Source organism: Toxorhynchites rutilus, chromosome 1, assembly GCF_029784135.1.
Source record: "Toxorhynchites rutilus septentrionalis strain SRP chromosome 1, ASM2978413v1, whole genome shotgun sequence".
Classification (NCBI taxonomy): domain Eukaryota; kingdom Metazoa; phylum Arthropoda; class Insecta; order Diptera; family Culicidae; genus Toxorhynchites; species Toxorhynchites rutilus.
In genome coordinates this window covers 107,950,674-107,970,968 of record NC_073744.1, presented here as the reverse complement: position 1 = coordinate 107,970,968, position 20,295 = coordinate 107,950,674, and the positions used below count along the sequence as shown (strand labels likewise).

At 38.0% G+C, this 20,295-nt stretch overlaps 2 long non-coding RNA genes across 3 annotated transcripts; one reads left to right on the top strand and one right to left on the bottom strand.

Moving 5' to 3' along the window:
- Nucleotides 1-11,899: 11,899 nt before the first annotated feature.
- On the bottom strand, nt 11,900-13,369 carry LOC129762913 (uncharacterized). Of its 2 annotated transcripts, none has more exons than XR_008740748.1 (5): nt 13,044-13,369; nt 12,761-12,985; nt 12,467-12,672; nt 12,207-12,420; nt 11,900-12,145 (listed from the first exon to the last, which is right to left on the bottom strand). It is a non-coding gene; the product is annotated as an uncharacterized LOC129762913 (long non-coding RNA). The 2 variants fall into 2 exon arrangements; XR_008740747.1 differs by having other exon boundaries at nt 12,207-12,388; nt 13,044-13,361.
- Nucleotides 13,370-17,008: 3,639 nt separating this feature from the next.
- LOC129762864 (uncharacterized) lies at nt 17,009-17,998 on the top strand. Its single transcript, XR_008740734.1, has 3 exons — nt 17,009-17,383; nt 17,449-17,716; nt 17,781-17,998. It is a non-coding gene; the product is annotated as an uncharacterized LOC129762864 (long non-coding RNA).
- The last annotated feature ends 2,297 nt before the right edge of the window (nt 17,999-20,295 follow it).

Sequence of the window (20,295 nt, the reverse complement as noted above, 5' to 3'; positions counted from 1 at the left end):
GGATACGGAAATATCCTACTGATGGGGAAGAATAATCTTCTGAAGCTATCCTGTTAATTGCGATTGATTGAAAAACCACAAAACCAAATGTATTTGGTCACCTGCTAACTGTACTTGATTGACAAATCTGTAACTGTACTTGATTGACAAATCACAAACCCAAATGTATTATATGTATATTTTATGGATAGAAAACATTAAAATAAACTCTTTCACATGAATGTAATTTTCAATTCCAAGGGGAACTGTCAGATTATTTTCCAGCAACGTTTAGATATTTCCACATTTTCCACGATACTGGAAGCCCACCAGTGGTTAATACTAACTCGATAAGCACCTGTTAATAGTACTTGATTGAAAAATATTTGGTCACAGTGTTACATGGATAGAAAACATTCAAATAAACTCTTTCACATGAATGTATTTTTAAATTCCCAGAGGAACTGGCAGATTATTTTCAGTAACGATTAGATATTTCCACATTTTCCTCGATACTGGAAGCCCACCAGTGGTTAATACTAATTCGATAACCACCTGTTAATAGCACTTGATTGAAACATATTTGGTCACAGTGTTACATGGATAGAAAACATTAAAATAAACTCTTTCACGTGAATGTATTTTTAAATTCCCAGAGGAACTGGCAGATTATTTTCAGTAACGATTAGATATTTCCACATTTTCCTCGATACTGGAAGCCCACCAGTGGTTAATACTAATTCGATAACCACCTGTTAATAGCACTTGATTGAAACATATTTGGTCACAGTGTTACATGGATAGAAAACATTAAAATAAACTCTTTCACGTGAATGTATTTTTAAATTCCCAGAGGAACTGGCAGATTATTTTCAGTAACGATTAGATATTTCCACATTTTCCTCGATACTGGAAGCCCACCAGTGGTTAATACTAACTCGATAACCACCTGTTAATAGCACTTGATTGAAACATATTTGGTCACAGTGTTACATGAATAGAAAACATTAAAATAAACTTTTTCACATGAATGTATTTTTAAATTCCCAGAGGAACTGGCAGATTATTTTCAGTAACGATTAGATATTTCCACATTTTCCTCGATACTGGAAGCCCACCAGTGGTTAATACTAACTCGGTAACCACCTGTTAATGGTACTTGATTGAAAAATATGTGGTCACAGTGTTACATGCATAGAAAACATTCAAATAAACTCTTTCACATGAATGTATTTTTAAATTCCCAGAGGAACTGGCAGATTATTTTCCAGCAATGATTAGATCTTTCCGGAACTTTCTCGATGCTGAATGGCATCCAAACGAAAAGATTTCTGCGCGTGTATGTGTGTGTAGCGATGTCTTCCCGGGGAACCGTTTGTGGCATCACTCTCCTCCTGATGGATTCCCTTCTGGCCTAGGGTGCACAAACAGGCTCTTGGTGACACCGTTCATCCGCGCTTTCATGATAAACGAAGAGCTTCACCACAACAGCGACAACATGCTCCAATCGCTGTTCAATTAGAACTGAGTGGATTTCCGAGCGGCGCTCGCTTATATACCGATTGGTGATTTCAATAGCCTGTTTTGAAAGCAATTTTAAGACTATTGAAACAAGTTTTTGGATCAAAAAGTAACAAGTATAGAACGCGTAGACATTTTATCTTTCGAATGAAGTGTTTATCATACCATTTCGTTCAGTTGTTTAGGAGCTATTAACGCTCAAAATCTCGGTCTCCGGCGTAACGCTTTCGTTTTCGAAACTTTGATTTTACACCCCGGTATAGAAATGAAAGACGTAGTCCTACGTCAAAAAATTTCAGGTAGATAGGTAGGTATTCACGTAGGAGAAGAAAATAAAACAATATATTTAAAATATATATTTAACAAAAGCTGTCCCCTTTGTATAGTCCTACGTCACTCCGGTTATGTCCCCGACATTACCCACCCGTCTTTTTAAGTCACCCAAATATTTATTTATTCATTCATTCAGGATGGATTTAGATTCAACTTCAAACAAATTGAGGAGGAGCCAGCTGAATGACAGATAGTTTGTTTTCTTCTTATTCTTTTTACGCATTCTCATCAAGAAAATTCCAAACTGACAATTTCAATCAAGCAAGTTGTTGTCATTCATTTATGAGAAAAGTGTTCAAACTTGACGTGAACCTTTGTTAGTGAGTACTTTTGTGCGTTTTATCCCCGATTTGATTTTTGACATAGGACTGCGTCTAACAGGAATATATGGGGGATAAAAATTTGAACACTGATCATGTAGGAAATAATAAAAGATGTACCAGGTCAGCCCACATCATGGCTTCTAGCGGCATCGGCCCATTCAAACATTTTTTACTTTTGATAATTTCGATATAGTTGTCCTAAAGAATTATTTCGATGATTTCTAAAACAAAATCCAAAATTAGAAGCAAACTGACTTTTATGATTTGTTTGTCGGTGGAGATCTTGTGTGAATTTATGGGTGTTTTGGGCCCATTAGTGACTTTTCCTGATCGTTTATTCAGTTTTCGCGAATTCTTGTATTCATTCACTGGTTTCAGATTGATCTATTGCTGCAAGCTCGACGAATCGCTTTTTGCAATGTGGGCGATGATTGTCTATCTCCGATGCAATTTGAATATGCAGCGTACACCCAGGTTTTTTTCACGCGGATTTTCCAATTAACGCGTTTTTTTTACGCGGATTTTCCAATTAACGCGGTTTTTTTTACGAAATACGTATCCCCCGCGTAAAAAAAACCAGTACGTCTGTGGAATACAAAAAATAAGAGCTAATCTTCCAATGAAAATAGCCAACATTGATTTCTTTCAGGTGCATTTTGAGGGAATTTTGTTTGTGTCCGATGGAAATAATACTAGGTTGACTAAAAAGGATGCTGTGTCTGCATTTTTAACAGGCATTCGGATGAAGATGAGAATTATACTACCAGTCTCTCATCATCTTTGCCATGAGATTCCTGATATGATATCACTGATGGACCATTCATATGCAATATTCAAATTTGACATGCAGGTTAAATCAAGGCAATAGTATCACTGAAGATCCAATCGAATTGACCGATAGTGAAGGTGAACCAATAGTCTTGTCCAAAAGACTAAAAGGATCAAGATTCTTTCTCCCCTTTATGTGTGATATAATTTGTATACCATTTCCCATATACAACATATCTGTCGCTTCCAATCAGTCTGCATAAATGTTGCGCTCACTCTGCCCTCTCTCACAACACCCACTTCCCGTTTGTGACATTGATGAGTGAACATTTTTTGTGCGAGTGTCGAGCAGGAATGAATTCCCAGTCTACTTTGTTGTGCCGGATTGGTTCCAAAATATGGTGTCGACAACGGTACCGATGTCGTGCCATTTTGCAATGATTTTGTCGACCTATTCTTTTTTTTTTTTTAAATATGATGATGATGATGATGATGGTCCCGCCTCCTTCCCCTACAGAGGTTTGAGCAAGACGAGTTATCTAAAAGATAATTTATTTTTTTTTCAACATTGAAATCAGTTTAGCAAACATGAAAAACGAACTGATTTTATTTACAGATATAAGTTCAAAAAATTGCAATGTCCAAAAAAGCCAATACTCAGTCATGTCCGCCACAGAGCCGATACGGTCCCGACGAGGCCCTTGCAGCCAAGTGGTCCACCAGAGCACAAGTCCAACCGCCAGCCTTGTTTTAGATTGACTTTGAATACCCTCATTCAGAGAAATCGAGAAAATTTCCTTTACGAAAAATTCCTAGACCGGCACTTAAAAAAAACTTTCAATTTAATATCCTTTATATCTGTGTCTCGCGCGCGACGCTCAAACTTTTGTAGACTACTTTTATTTATTTTTTTTAAACTAATACAACTATAAGAACGACAAAATAAAAATAAAAATAGTCCATCATCACCAAGATCATGACAGACATAATAGAGATCAATACAAATTTAAAAAAGATGATTTAAAAAAAAATTAAATAATCTACATAATATAATCCGTTCAAAAACTTCGTCAGATTCATTGAAAATATTGAAAACAAACTGCAAAAAAATTGTCCACATTAAATTATCCGTTCGTATAAAACTTCGTCAGTAAAGATCTTCGTCATAAAAATAAACAAAAACTCGTTCAGCTGTTAAGAGAACACAGCTTTTACATGTGAAATACAGTGCCTCTTAAATTCTGTAAGTGTTGTTGCGCATTTAATATGTCTTGGCATCGAGTTGAACACATTTATTCCTTTGAAGTACAACGAATTTTGTGAAGCACATGACAAGAAATTAGGTGTTCTTATTTCATTCGCGTTTCTAGTGTTATAACTATGAAAGTCAATTCCTCTTTCAACTCGATCACACAAATATCGAGGCAGTAAACCTTTAACTACTTTGAAAATGAACACCATAGTTAAATAAACAATCCTTTGCTTCACGGATAACCATTGCAGAGCGTCCAACATTAAAGATGAGGAAGTGAATCTGTTACATTTTAGTATTAACCGCATTATTTTGTTTTGCAAGCGCTGTAATCTCGATATTTGTGTGTCATTGGCTAAAAATAAAATGGAAGAGCAAAAGTCTAAATGAGGAGAGATGATTGATTTGTATAGCTGTATTTTGCTGCAAATAGTTAAATCGTTTTTCAATCGACATAAGATTCCATACTTCTTGGCAATTTTCTTGATGACATTGTCAATGTGAGTGTTGAACTTGAGTTTGTCATCAATAATCACGCCAAGATATTTAATGTCCCGAACTCGATCAATAGTCTCATTATCAATAACGATGGAGACGTTTTCATTTAAACGATTTCGCGAGATTACCATATATTTAGTTTTACTTATGTTCAATTTCAATTGCTTATACTTCAACCATCTACTTTTTTTTTTTTTTTTTTGTCCCATTTATTTATTTCAGGCTCATTGGCATTTTAGCTGTAACAGAGCCGAATTTTAATCGTGTACATGTCACATATTTATCATTTCTATAATTAGCACATTACACAACACAGTTGCCATTTTTCGGCGTTAGAGTATTCCCTTCTATACCATTCCATATGGTACACACATTTACACAGTAGCAGCCATTTAGGCGTAAGAGTTTTCTATCTGTTCTTCCATTATCCAGTTAGACCGGGCAGCGGAGACAGTTGATTGATCATTGTTGATTTATTTATAGAACAGCAGCCCGATGTGTCTTGCAGAGCAGAGCAATTGTATGGATGAATCGATCATATTTCGACCGTGGATCGATCTCCATCGCTGATGATTGTTGCGTGGACGTAGTTATTCTGTAACAACACAAAGATGGTCAATGAGGGCCCTGAGTTTCGAACTCACGATCGATCGCTTACTAAGCGAACGCGCAACCAATGTGGCTACGGAGGCCCCCTGTCCATCTACTTAAAGAATGTAAATCTCCATTCAAATGTAAAACGACCTGATCTAAATCATTAGCTGCAATGAATAACACAGTATCATCTGCAAAAAGATTGATATCACAAAATCGTAAAACTCTTCCCATGTCATTGATATACATAATAAATAAAAGGGGCCCTAATACACTTCCCTGAGGTACTCCAAGATTATTCCCTAGGGGATTCGAAATTGTATCATTAAAAATAGTCCGTTGAGTTCTATCATTTAAATAGCTTTCGAACCATTTATATGCAGTACTCGTAAATCCAAAGCGCTTAATCGTGTTCAACAACAAGGGCCTAGAAATTGTTTCGAAAGCGCGTTTTAGATCCAAAAAAACAGCAATGATATTCTCTTTGCACTCTAGTTTCTCTTTCCATTTTGCTAATACCAAGTTCAATGCGGTTTCACAGGAATGACCTTCCCGATATCCCGATTGTTCTGGTATTAGCAAAGCATTGCAATTTAAATATTCCAGCAGCTGGCCTTTAACGACTACTTCTAATATTTTCTCTAGCGTGTGCAACATATTGATGGGACGAAACTCTTCGGCTTTAATCGTTCCAGCAACCTTTTGAATTGGAACTATTAAAGATTCCTTCCACACCTTAGGCACATGCCCAGTTAGCAAAGATTTATTAATAAGGTCCAGCAAGATGTGATCGATGACATGAAAGCAATCTTGAATAACTCTAGCATTGACATTATCCACTCCAGCCGTTTTTCCTAAAGAAAAGCAAATAGTTCTAAGTTCATTTAATGTAATTGGGTGAAAACTTTCAAATCTACAACTACTGTTAACCGGCTGTTTTATTTCATCAGGTTCATCAACCAATTCAATGGACTGATTGATCAATGAAACACTATTGACAAAATAATCGTTAAACTTAGATGCTATAGCCTGTTCAGACTGTTCAAGTGTGCCATTAAAAGTTATGGAACGCGGTTTGCTATTACTAGGTTTTAATAAAGATTTCAAAATTTTCCATAACTCCTTGCTGTTGCTTTGATGCAGATCAATCTTCCTCTGAATATATTCACAACGAGTTTTCTTAATCGACTGTGAATATATATTGCGCGCGTTTGTGTACATATTCCAATGATTTCCATCATTTGTTCTACAAAATTTCTTGTACCATCTGTCTCTCTCACGTTTAAGGCGTAAAAGATCCAAATTGTACCAGCTGTTCGAGTTTTTCATAGGAACAAATTTTTGCGTAACAAGCCGATTTGTACACTCTTTCAAGGTATTAGTTAGAACAGCTGATGATTCATCTAAATTACCGACCTCGAATGGAAAATCCAGGCTTCTCACTACGAGATTCGAAACAGCATGCTTCGAATATTTCCTCCAGCACTTTAATTTCACAACATCTTCATTTACCACGAGATTATCTACAATATTGATAATTAAAGTCTCATGATCGGTTATTTTCAAATTGGTATCCGTGACTGTGTAAATAGTATCAAAATTGGAATAAACATGATCAATTAAAGTTTTACTGTGCCTGGAAATGCGCGTAAATTCATGTACTGTTTGTTTCAAATTGAAGAAATCGGATACACGCTTCAAATGGTTCGAATTGTAGTCATCACGCCAATTAATATTGAAATCACCAGCTAATATATTCAATTTGCTAGAGTCAAGGAACATTTCAAGCCAGTTTTCTAAAATTTCAACAAAACGCAAGTCGCTTGAGCTGGGACTATGATACAAAACACCAAAATTACCCATCTTCATGCCATGTTCAACTGTAATGCCCAAGAACCAGTTACCATCAAACACTTCGTTGAGGCGAAGATTGAATTGAACTGATTCTCTGACATAAATAGCAACACCGCCAGTGTGCCTAGAATGTGATAAACACGCAGCAACATTATATCCCGGAATACTATACTGATCAAATGATTCTATTTCAACAATGTGTGTTTCAGACAAAAGGACTAGAAATGGACGCTTTTCCTCAACAATCTGACGTAACGCTACGTAGTTTGTTGACAGTCCCGCAATATTCAAATACAAAATATAATATTGGTTCACAATTCTTCTGGAACCTGGTTGCTATTTATTGAAATGCAAGCTGCTTTTTTTCAAATCAAAAAGTCTCTGATATACTAAACATTCAGAGCTAAATGCGGCATGATTGACGTCCAAATTCAATTTCCGTTCTGTATTCATTTTCAAACAATTAACACATTTCAACACAGTTGACTTGCATTCAGATGTCTTGTGTTTCTGACTACACCTTGAGCACGTTTCAAAATTTTGTTTGCAATCCGTGCTCTTGTGTCCAAATTCTCCACATTTGAAGCATCTTAATACATTAATCGCAGGAACTACGGAGCACCGATCGAACCCCACATTTACTTTTTTCGCGTTCAATAAACAGTTATATGTGTCAACATCTACTTCAATTACAGCAGTAAACTTATTGTAGGTGAAGCGTGGATTTTCGTACACATTTAAAACCTTTACATCTTTTATTTCGATGCCTTCATTCTGACTTCGGAGGTAATCAATGAAAACATCGGAGGAATGCTGATCGCTCATGCCCACGATTTTTAATCTGGGCACCGATATGGGAACAACAGCACTATACTTCTCACCCAAATTGCTTTCGATGTCATCTTTCACATTATCTATATTAGCTCCAGTTGCACACTCAACAATGATGGAGCCATTTCTTCCATTTCTGAAATTACTAATTTTGTGTGTTCTTGGATCTAATTTTGTCTTCAAATGCTTCCGAGTATCCTCGCAAGCTTGTTTGGACTCTTTAGGCTTGATTACAATAACCGGATGAGTCTTACAATTACTTTGCATGATACTAGTACTATTACTATAACCCATTATCTTATTGTTGTTAGAAGTGTTCGCACTTTTAACAACATCCGCAAAACTAATTTTATTTTGATGTACATTATCATCATCATTATTTTGAAATTTTCGTTTCTTACGTTTCGGAATATTTTGGTGCGATTCAGAATGAACTGTACCAGGTTCAATGAGCAAGTCATTCTTTGCAGCTAAATTATTTTGCGCGTTAATTGTTAAAATAGAACTAGTCATAGATTCCAATTTCTCACAAATCAATTTTTCAAGAGACCCATTTACATCTTGTCTCAATTCTTCCATACCGCACTTTAACGCGCTGTCTATCTGAGCAGCGATCTGATCTCGCATGCCCGTAAGCGAGTCAGAGAGTGAAGATAATTTCATCACCTCTTTTTCTATCTTACGCACATCCGAAATAACATCGCTCTGCTCACCACAACCCTGGTCCGATAGACAATCATTGCATTTGAACAATACATTTACATTCTCCGTGATAAGCTTTGCCGTTGCTTTAGTAAGAGAAGTACAGCGGTAGTGGAACACACCGCTACACTTCCCGATACAGCAAACCGGCAAATCGCTTATTACAATCCCCAATTTACACAGAGAACATTCCATTGCCAATTCCAATACAGATTAAAGCGGGACGCTTTAAGTGTTGTGTAATACAACACAACGAACACCATACAGAAAAAAAGACGGGTGGGTAATGTCGGGGACATAACCGGAGTGACGTAGGACTATACACAGGGGACAGCTTTTGTTAAATATATATGTTTAATATATTGTTTTATTTTCTTCTCCTACGTGGATACCTACCTATCTACCTGAAAAATGGATTAGTTTACTGTTTACTCTTTATGAATATGTTGATGGTTCTGAAAAGAACCTTTGGTGTTGTGTTTTTGTTATCACTCGATATTCCCATCTTGTTCGGTTAAACCTTCCTGTTTAGCTATTGCGTTTGCCACTCGCCACAGCTTTCACAGTTGGAAAATTTCTTCCCATCCAGCTTGTGACATGTTGTTCAGTAAATTACATTTAATGCGACGTGCCGGAGAAACACTTTGCCACTCACTGAAACTAATTGTTGCCTTGATGAGCGCCGAACCGAAGCTGCTCTGTTCTTGATGCGGGTTTTCTGATTGTCGTGAGCAGCTTTGCAAGCCAACTCGAGCACTCCGACGGCCGAAACTCTATAATCGCTGTTAGGTATACTGGTGCTCCGGCACCAATCCGTTCGGCCTAGTTACCCTTGCGGAGCACTCAGTGAATGCGACCAACAGGGAACTGGAGACCTGCACGGTTCGAGTGAGACTTTGCCTTTCCCTTAACTTGTCCTCCTTTGTTACGTCCACGATGCCGATGCCGTACAACCACACGGGTTTACGGTTTGAAAGAAAATAAGATATTTTTTGGGGTCCGCGTGTTTTATACTCTAGCGGTACACACTCACAGGATAGAGACAAATCGGTAAACTTAGCCAGAGGGACGAGTCCAACGAGGCGAACGAATGAGCGTTAAAAGGGAGCGATGGCAAAAAAATACATTCATTACGATTTGTTCGCTCGTTGGATTCACATGCAGGCTAAAAAGGGTCCTTTTCAGGATCACAAAATTATCTTCAATCTAAAGAGTTTAGTGTTTTGTTATCACTCGATATTCCCATCTTGATCGGCTAAACCTTCCTGTTTAGCGATTTGTTGCCACTCACCACAGCTTTCACAGTTGGAAAATTTCTTCCCATCCAGCTTTGTGACATGTTGTACAGTAAATTACATTCAATGCGACGTGCCGAAGCGCCACTCAGTGTCGCATTGGAGGCGATTTTAACCTGTAATTGAACATTTGCGATGACAGTGGTACAGTGTCGACTTTCAATGTGGGGTCATAATTTGGATCTCTATGTTTACAAAAATTTCCAACTAAATAAGTCGCATTACATGTCCGTCCAATTAGCTTAATGTCGAACTAATTGTAAATTACTGTACTTTCAATCTGGAAACAATTTAAGAATTGGTGAAAATTGAATAATCAGGAAAGTCCCCAACTATCAATAAGCTCAGAACAACTGTCAAATTCACATACTCATCAGATCCTGGCAAACAAATTATGAAAAAATCAATTTGTGTTTTATTATTATTTTGGATAATGCTTTAGAAAGCATTGAACTGTATTTCCTAAACTCTTTTTTGGAAGATTTAATGGCCCTGAAAAGCGCCTTGCTTTATGGAATGGTTCCAATTTAGAAAACTTAGTACTCGTGGTATTGAAGAAAACCATTTCGAACGCCCTCGATGCCGCCTTGTTCTGGATTTGCCACCAAAGCAGTTTGTATAAAGAACAAACTTTTTTCTTCTGCTACCTGATGCCGTTTTGCGATTGCGTTTGCCATTCGCCACTCGCTGCAATGCCTGTTGTCTTGATGTCCACCGAACCGAATGTGTTCTGTTCCGAATGCGGGTTTTCTTATCGTCGCGAGCAGCTTTGCCAGCTAACTCGATCACTTCGGTGGCCGAAACTATATAACGAAACTATTATAACGCCTATATAAACTATATAACGGCTAGGTGGACTGGTGCACTGGTACTAACGCGCTCGGCCTAGCTACCCTTGCGGGGAACTCCAGATCAACACGGTTCGAGCGGGATTTTGCCTTTCCCTTCACTTTTCCTCCTTTACCATGTCCAGACATGGCTGCTTGGGTTGGTTTATTGATGTGTTGTGATGCGAACCAATGTGGTGTACGGTTTGAATGAGAATGATCGTTACGACAGCGGAGCGGGGATTTTTAAGCTGACTGGCTGGCTCGAGAGTTACGCATGTGTGAGACTGCGACCAATGTTTCGTTCATTTTTTTCTTTTTCCTTCCCAATCGTGCTTCATTCTATTTCGCTGCTGCTCTGGTTGCCCGTTTTGGTCGGTACGATTTGAGGAGCACAAAATGGACCAATCAAAAATGGGCACATAGTGCATTTTGACAATGCTTGATATTTCACAATTATTCAATTATTTATCTCAAGAAAAATGAAATGTTATTCGTTATGATAGATGCGTAGATATATTTCCTATCAATTGATGCAAAAACCTTTGCGATCTATTGAGAAATACTCGAGTTATAAGCGTTCCAAATCTTGCATTTTTTCCTACTTGTTCAGTGCCTAGATTTCCATTTCACCCCCTATATCTTCCGGTTAGACGTAGTCCTACGTCAAAAGAGAAATAAAAACAATACCGCCACAGCTGCTATATGAGAAAAATAGCACGCTGGGGCGAACGAGAAAAATTGAAATAAACAAGAATCAGCTGATGTGGCAGCTGTTCCTCTACTTAGCCTGATAAAAAATACACAACGGGCACGCGATCGAAATATTCTTTCGCTGCACACAACAGTATTTCACACGTAATTTTTTTTTCAACAATCACAGCACAAAGCACACTTGTATGTCTACCATGATCACAGAAAAGAATGTTCTTCGTATTCGACAATCGACAAAAGTTCTTCGTATTCGACAATCAAATACGGGCCAACACTGTGCCAATCTGGCACCGCGTCGACCGAACGAAAAACTACTCGACCCTTATTATGGCTATATTCGTATTCAATAAATATGAAACAAAAAATAAAGAAAAGTCGTGGTTCACTAATAATCACTTTAATATGATATTTTGAAATTCTTCTGTATTTTTCAATTTTGAATATAAACTAAAAAATAAATACAATAGTGTCAATTGTCTTCGTCATATTCGTGCTCTACATGATTTGTACAGCCGCAGCATTCAGTATCAAAAATGTGGTCTTCAATGCAGTTACGAAATTAATTTGCTGATCATTATCATCAATATCATAACCAATCTCTTCTCCGGCTCCGGCTACTAACGAGGCGTTCAGTGTATTAGATTACCTGGAATTCTAAATGTGTAAAAATAGTGAATATCACCAATAAAATTAAATAATCAAGAGTAATAGCTACCTGTGACTTTTTTTTCGAGAGACAGAAATTTTGTTGGGATTCGGATTTATTGAAGGTAACACATCCTCATAACCTCAGCTGAGATTGTCGAGTGCCTGGCAGTTCCGCTAGATCATCCAGATGTACTGCAGCTTATACCGAGTCTAGTGGCAACTGATTTCCTCCATCACCTGTGGTGGTATCTTGAGGGATGAGAATCAATTGCATAGAAGAACTTTACGATTAAAAGTATCACTACTTATCAGAATAACTAAACTTACCATTAATTTCACGATGATCATTCAAGTGTGTGAAGTGATGATTATCAAATTTAATTCATTATCATGGGTAAGCTGAACAAACGTTATATACGTTAGTTGTTGGTGATTGCGTTGAGATGTGTTCATTTGTCCGGTTTAATCGGCAATCCTTCCACCAAAGTTGGAGGCGGAAGATGGGAGTCCAGCGAGTGTTGTCTCGAATATTCCTGTAGACAATGTAGTGAACGGTAATCAATGGCCGCTACATTAATGTATAATAACTGCAATAACTATTGAAATAGATTGAGTTTTTACCTCTTTTACCCATCTTCTCCATTAAACAGTCGAACGGAAATGGACGCTCAATTTCTTCGATTTTGTTTTATTCAGGCACCGCTATTTATTCCTTCAACCGCTTTTCAATTACGTCCGACTTTTGTAGGATTGTTCTACATGAAGATACGCATATGCTTTTGAATGTTCGTAGAATTTGCGCATTTTTTTCAATAATTTCTGCCGTTGTGCAGATGAATTCGTTACCTAAAATAAACAGATAGTTTTACGTAAATTGAACATAATGAAATAGAGTTTCTGTTACCTGTCCGATTTTCTTCGTACTGTTTTTTTATTTGCTCGTCTCCGAAAAACAAAATCCATGCTCATTTTTACCGTACCGAGAAGTATTTTGGATGGAATTACAGTACACAACAACGAGCTGATATTTGAGACTGTTTGTTTAGAACTTTGATGCTCCCGTCCGTTTGCTGACAGTTCATAAAGAAAGAGAAAAAGCAGTGATGCCGTTTCCCTCGGACATGTAATCGCGTACGATTATAGCTAGAACTATAGGCAGAGCAGCCTGCGGGGGGCAAGGCGGGGTTAGAATCCAGCACTTTTGTAGCACTTTTCGTCGCTCGGTCGACATGGTGTCTATAACCACTCGAAAATATATGAATCTGGGTTGTCTTTCTCAAGATTCATTGTACTCCTAATAAGTGCTCGAAAGATGTAATCTTACGTTGATCGCACTTGATCGAAGAAATTACAAAAAGAATGTATTTGACCGCAGTATTTGATAAACTCTTTCTGAAAAGAACTGGATTTGATTTGCTGAAAACACTATCTTGTTTTCTCTCGTGTTGTGCGTTATGTGTGGGTTTTTCGAAGCTGCTACTGATTTTTATGAGTTCAGCGTTTTCGGCTTGCATGCAACGATTTTTGAGGATTTGTTTGACTTTTGCTTTCGGGCAGCCACACCAACAGTAGCAGCAGCTTTCTTCTTGCTGGTCGCCTTCTTCACAGCAGCAAGTTTGTTTTTTTTTGCAGCAGTAACTGTTCCAAAATGATCTAACCGCTGTACAATTATAATTGAGTGGAGCTGGCACCTACTTATATACAGATTTTTGTGATTTCAATAGCTTGCTTCCAAAACAATTTTTGAGCTATTGAAACAAGTTTTTGCATCAATAAGTAACATACATATAACGCGTAGACATTTTATCTTTCGAATGAAGCGGTTATCATACCATTTCTTTCAACCGGCGAAAAGGGTTTGCTCAAAATCCTGTTTCTCCAATGTAACACTCTCGTTCTCGAAGCTTTGAACTCACACCCCAGTATAGAAATGAAAGATGTAGTCCGACGTCAACATTATTTTCACATAAAACGTCTTGCAAAAAAATGTCATGTTGAAATTTTCTACATATTTCAATACTTCCCCTTGGTTCACCGTGACTGGTTCGCGCTGACATAAGGGTGATCACAACAAACGCGAGCTGGCTCCTCTCTCTCAGGGTTATACCATAGATATAACCCACTTCCTGTTTTTTTTTTAATATCAACAACCTCGAAAACAGTAGCATTGCTTCATTATGATCAAGACTAGTGCAAATGCAATCCTAGCTTGCCTCGAAATTTTATTGCCCCTGGCAATGCGTTCGTTTTTTGATGGGCTCGAGCCAGCCTTCCTCTTCTTCTTGCTCATCACACACTATGCGAAGCATCCAATTTATGACGCGGAAAGAAAAACACACGATACAAATAACGCGTAAAACGAACTGGAAAAACCACACGACGATATCCAATTTGAATTACCACTGGTGAGGTCCAATCTCAGATCGAAGCACAGCGAAAGCAAAGTGAACCGGATTGCTCAACAGTCCGATGACGAATGAAAGTTTGCCTCATTCTTTCATTCTTTGTTTTTAAGAGGCTTTAAACTTTGAAGTTCATTCGCCTCTGAGTTTGCCTCAGCGAGATCCACTGTTTATACTCTAGGCAAAACTTCCCCTTCATTCTTCTTCTTTTCCTTTGTTTGTTCAAGGAGACTTTAAATCCTACGATTTCCCCTCCGTTGGTCGTCGATAAGTTGCTCGTTACTGACAGCTCTGTTCGCGAAAGCACACAAATGGACAGAACAAATGTATGAGGAAATGGGAATGCTTCCAATTTTCATCAATTTAAACCATATACAGACTATGGGATTGTAATGTATAGCAAATTAAACAAATCTTAAGGAATTTCCGATTCGTTTGGTATACGAATCGCCAAAATCCGTTCGCGGCAAAAATAGTTATTAACGTTAACTTTATTTCATAAAAACGTGACCTGTTTTCTGATTTGGCTTCCTTAATGAAAGACGTAGTTCTACGTCAAAAGATGAATGGCTTTTTTGACGTAGGACTACGTCTAACCGGAAGATATAGGGGGTGAAATGGAAATCTAGGCACTGAACAAGTAGGAAAAAATGCAAGATTTGGAACGCTTATAACTCGAGCATTTCTCAATAGATCGCAAAGGTTTTTGCATCAATTGATAGGAAATATATCTACGCATCTATCATAACGAATAACATTTCATTTTTCTTGAGATAAATAATTGAATAATTGTGAAATATCAAGCATTCTCAAAATTCACTATGTGCCCATTTTTGATTGGTCCATTTTGTGCTCCTCAAATCGTACCGACCAAAACGGGCAACCAGAGCAGCAGCGAAATAGAATGAAGCACGATTGGAAAGGAAAAAGAAAAAAATGAACGAAACATTGGTCGCAGTCTCACACATGCGTAATTCTCGAGCCAGCCAGTCAGCTTAAAAATCCCCGCTCCGCTGCCGTAACGATCATTCTCATTCAAACCGTACACCACATCGGTTCGCATCACAACACATCAACAAACCAACCCAAGCACCCATGTCTGGACATGGTGAAGGAGGAAAAGTGAAGGGAAAGGCAAAATCCCGCTCGAACCGTGTTGATATGGAGTTCCCCGCAAGGGTAGCTAGGCCGAGCGCGTTAGTACCAGTGCACCAGTCCACCTAGCCGCCGTTATATAGTTTCGACCGCCGAAGTGATCGAGTTGGCTGGTAAAGCTGCTCGCGACGATAAGAAAAACCGCATTCAGAACAGAACACATCAAGACAACAACAGGCAGTTGCAGCGAGTGGCGAGTGGCAAACGCAATCGCAAAACGGCAGCAGGTAGCAGAAGAAAAAAGTTTGTTCTTTTTACAATCTGCTTTGGTGGCAAATCCAGAACAAGGCGGCATCGAGGGCGTTCGAAATGGTTTTTTTTTCAAAACCACGAGTACTAAGTTTTCTAAATTGGAACCATTCCATAAAACAAGGCGCTTTTCAGGGCCATTAAACCTTCCAAAAAAGAGTTTAGGAAATAAAGTTCAATGCGTTCTAAAACATTATCCAAAATAATAATAAAACACAAATTGATGTTTTCATAATTTGTTTGCCAGGATCTGATGAGTATGTGAATCTGGCAGTAGTTCTGAGCTTATTGATAGTTGGGGACTTTCAAGATTATTCAATTTTCACCAACTCATAAATTGTTTCCAGATTGAAAGTACAGAAATTTACAATTAGTTCGACATTTAGCTAATTGGACGGACATGTAATGCGACTTATTTAGTTGGACATTTTTGTAAACATAGAGATCCAAATTATGACCGCACATTGAAAGTCGACACTGTACCACTGTCATCGCAAATGTTCAATTACAGGTTCAAATCGCCTCCAATGCGACACTGAGTGGCGCTTCGGTACGTTGCATTGAATGTAATTTACTGTAAAATATGTCACAAGCTGGATGGGAAGAAATTTTCCAACTGTGAAAGCTGAGGCGAGTGGCAAATGCAATCGCTAAACAGAAAGGTTTAGCCGAACAAGATGGGGATATCGAGTGACAACAAAACAATAAACTCTTTAGATTGAAGATAATTTTGTGATCCTGAAAAGGACCCTTTTTAGCCTGCATGTGAATCCAACGAGCGAACAAATCGTAATGAATGTATTTTTTTGCCATCGCTCCCTTTTAACGCTCATTCGTTCGTCTCGTTGGACTCGCCCCTCTGGCTGAGTCTGCCGATTTGTCACTATCCTGTGAGTGTGTACCGCTAGAGTATAAAACACGCGGACCCCAAAAAAATATCTTATTTTCTTTCAAACCGTAAACCCGTGTGGTTGTACGGCATCGGCATCGTGGACGTAACAAAGGAGGACAAGTTAAGGGAAAGGCAAAGTCTCACTCGAACCGTGCAGGTCTCCAGTTCTCTGTTGGTCGCATTCACTGATTGCTCCGCAAGGGTAACTAGGCCGAACGGATTGGTGCCGGAGCACCAGTATACCTAACAGCGATTATAGAGTTTCGGCCGTCGGAGTGCTCGAGTTGGCTTGCAAAGCTGCCCAGTTCCAAACATAATCGAGCAGTCATTGGCCCGATGTCGACCGAAACGAAGTAACATGCTACAAAAGTGCTGGAATCTACCACCGCCTTACCCCCCGCAGGCAGCACTGTCTATATTTGAACTATAATTGTATGCAATTTTTTGGTACTGAGCGAAACGGCATCACTGTAGAGATTACTTTTTCTCTTTCTCTCTAAATTGTCATTCAAAACATAACAGAGAATGACTCGAGAACTAAATTTTGTAAGTAAGGATAATTTTGATATTTAATTATAAAATATAAATGATGTTTCCTTGATTAATTTCAGTAACAAATTCAACAACACGGAGACAAAATACAGGCGAATTTGTGATGAACGCAGCTAGTCTTTGTTTATATATCGCGTCAAAGGAAGGAAAGCAGCAGCAACAGCAAAAATGTATAAATGAAAATGAATGAATAGCGGTGATCTGAATGGAATGAAAACGGAGTTTGCAGCTTCGGTAAAGTATTGTTTTTGGGATCAGACCAAAGCGCTCATCTCACCATAATCACCAACAACAACTTCAACACGAACGTAACCAATTTGAATACCCGTAAGTATGACTGGTTTTAATTTTTACTTATGATATGAATTTTGATCTCTTAATTTCATTTCAGAATAAAAAAACTCATCCATCTCAACAGTCATGATTTCCCACGAAGTTAGGTGTGTCTGCTAGAGAGAACGAAAGGGACAAAAATAATTGAGCCGACTGCGATTCCGATGAAGAAATTTGTAGCTGTCGGGAGTTTACTGATGACGGTATAATCGCTGCGAATAATATACATCAACAGTGCACAATTGTATGAATTTATTATAAATAAATATTTGTAAACAACGCAAATTTTTATTTTTTTTGCTTAACATTAAACTTTTTGAAAACACAGCCATAAAAACGGTTGAGCAGTACTGCAATCGGTCGACGCGGTGCCAGATTGGCACAGGTTTGGCTCGAAATTGGTTGTCGAATACGAAAGGTAGGTCGACAAAATCGTTGCAAAATGGCACGATATCGGTATCGTTGTCGACACCGTTTGTTGGGACCAATTCGACACAACAATGTAGAGTGGGTGCTCACGACAATCAGAAAACCCGCATCAAGAACAGAGCAGCTTCGGTTCGGCGCTCATCAAGGCAACAATTAGTTTCAGTGAGTGGCAAAGTGCTTCTCCGGCACGTCGCATTAAATGTAATTTACTGAACAATATGTCACAAGCTAGATAGGAAGAAATTTTCCAACTGTGAAAGCTGTGGCGAGTGGCAAACGCAATAGCTAAACAGGAAGGTTTAACCGAACAAGATGGGAATATCGAGTGATAACAAAAACACAACACAAAAGGTTCTTTTCAACCCTCAACATATTCGTAAAGAGTAAACAGTAAACTAATCCATTTTTCAGGTAGATAGGTAGGTATTCACGTACGAGAAGAAAATAAAACAATATATTTAAAATATATATTTAACAAAAGCTGTCCCCTTTGTATAGTCCTACGTCACTCCGGTTATGTCCCCGACATTACCCACCCGTCTTTTTTATAGAGAAGTATACTAATGATACAGATTATTTACTAAAAATTAGAAAATTTTGAGTTAAAAAGCTTTTTAAGTTAAACGGTTTAATGTACTAAAAGCTAGGAAATAATTAGGCAAGTATTTTCTAGCTTTTGACGTGTGACGTTTACCGTCAGAAAATTCGTTTTTTTTATGGTTCGATTATCCGGAGGATTCGATTATCCGAAGTGAAATAAATCAATACTCCAGATAATCGAGTCCGACCTATACTTTTGTTTCCTAATTTCACTCATTCGCGTTGACGGCGGAATGGTGTCGACATCTGGATACGACATTAGTTTGTATGAATCCAACTATTCTCTATCAGATTAGTCGGCGCCTAATGCAGTTTTAAATTGCTAAAGTTTGTATGAAATTTTTTTTCTTGGCGTTATTTACCTACAAGAAGTAAGTTGTGCTGACCCTAATTTTCCATTTCAGACTCTACATAAAATTTCATTGTGTGTCAGTTTTATGTCAGTGTTCATTATTAACATTAGTCCAGGCCCACCAAACGCGCGCGAGGCTCAAACTTTCGTAGACAACGCTCGTTTTTCTTTGTTTTTTTTTAATAATCTACAATACAATAAAGAAACATCATCATCATCAGTACGAACATGGCAGTTTGAGATACCTGTATTTTTTTTTAAATTTCAATAATTAGTTTATGTTTATGTTTATGGTTAATTAATTTACAAAAATTTTTCGAAACCCTGTTTACAAAACAGATTTAACGTGGGAAATACACATTCGCTTAAACTGTGCCATTATTGCCGCTCGTTTTATTTCCCTGGGCATCGAATTGAAAAAATGTATTCCTTTGTATAGCAACGAGTTCTGCGACCTACTGAATATAAAGTTAGGTGTTCTTGCATCATCCGCGTTTCTAGTATTGTATCTATGAACATCACTTCCTCTTTCAATTCGATCACACAAATATCGAGGCAGCATACCGTTTAAAATTTTAAAGATGAACACCATTGTCAAATAGTAAATTCTTTGCTTCACAGATAGCCACTGTAGCGCGTCCAACATCAAATTAGAGAAAGTGTATCTACTACATCTTAAAATCAAACGCATAATTTCATTTTGTAAACGCTGCAATCTCGTTAATTGTGTATTGTTTGCAACGAATAGGATCGACGAGCAAAAGTCTATGTGCGGTGAGATCAATGATTTATACAATTTAATTTTACTGTTCACCGTCAGTTCTTTTTTCAAACGACACAAAACGCCGTGCTTCTTGGCAATCTTCTTGATGACATTATTAATGTGAGACTTGAATGTTAAATTGTCATCAATGATAACTCCTAGGTATTTGATTTCATTCACGCGTTCTAATGTCTCACCATCTATTTCAAAATTTACGTCAATACTGGAGTTTGCTGAAGAAATTAACATGTATTTTATTTTGCCAACATTCAATTTCAATTGTTTGAATTTAAGCCACTGAGCCAGAGAATGCAAATCTTCGTTTATGTGTTCCTCGGTTTCTCTTATATTCTTAAGGCTGATTTAAACGATGCCAGTCAGCGCTCTAGTTGAGGTCAAGACGGGTCTATGGTACTAGGTGAGGCCGTT